This window comes from Xiphophorus couchianus, chromosome 8 (genome assembly GCF_001444195.1).
Source record: "Xiphophorus couchianus chromosome 8, X_couchianus-1.0, whole genome shotgun sequence".
Lineage (NCBI taxonomy): Eukaryota > Metazoa > Chordata > Actinopteri > Cyprinodontiformes > Poeciliidae > Xiphophorus > Xiphophorus couchianus.
Window position 1 is genome coordinate 23,905,974 of NC_040235.1, and position 569 is coordinate 23,906,542.

The window sequence follows — 569 nt, forward strand, 5'->3', positions numbered from 1 at the left end:
ACAATGTTATTTTCCTTATTAGAAATTTTTAGATGTTTGCTTGTTCAAAAATGTCTTGAATAGTTCAGGATTTTGGAAGTGAGATTAGCACCTAATATTTTATGAGTAGTTTAATAGTCATGTTTTTTTGTGATAATCGTTGAAAGACACGTTAGGATCTAGTTTGTTCCTAATTTGTCCTTTTCTCTGGGAGAACGGCACGGCTAGCTAACATTTAGCTGCTAACGATGCTAACGTTGGACTGCTATCAGTGCTAAAGGTGTTTCACAGTTTATTTGATCATCTCTAACACAAGACCTAAAATATTTAGACTGATCAAACTTGTTTTTACACTGAACTTGGATTCTTTAAAGTTCCATTTGAGTTTGATGAAACATTCAGTGTCAAAATATTCTTCTAATGCTATTTTAGCCAGCAGCAAAATGAATCAATATACTGGATTGAGTTGGTAAGTCTTCCAGCATTATTTTATGCTGATTGAAGATTTTTCAGGACAATTTGTGAAATATTTACAACATTTATGAAATAGACTTTTTAAAAATCTATAGCTGAATCTTGACTCAGTTTTC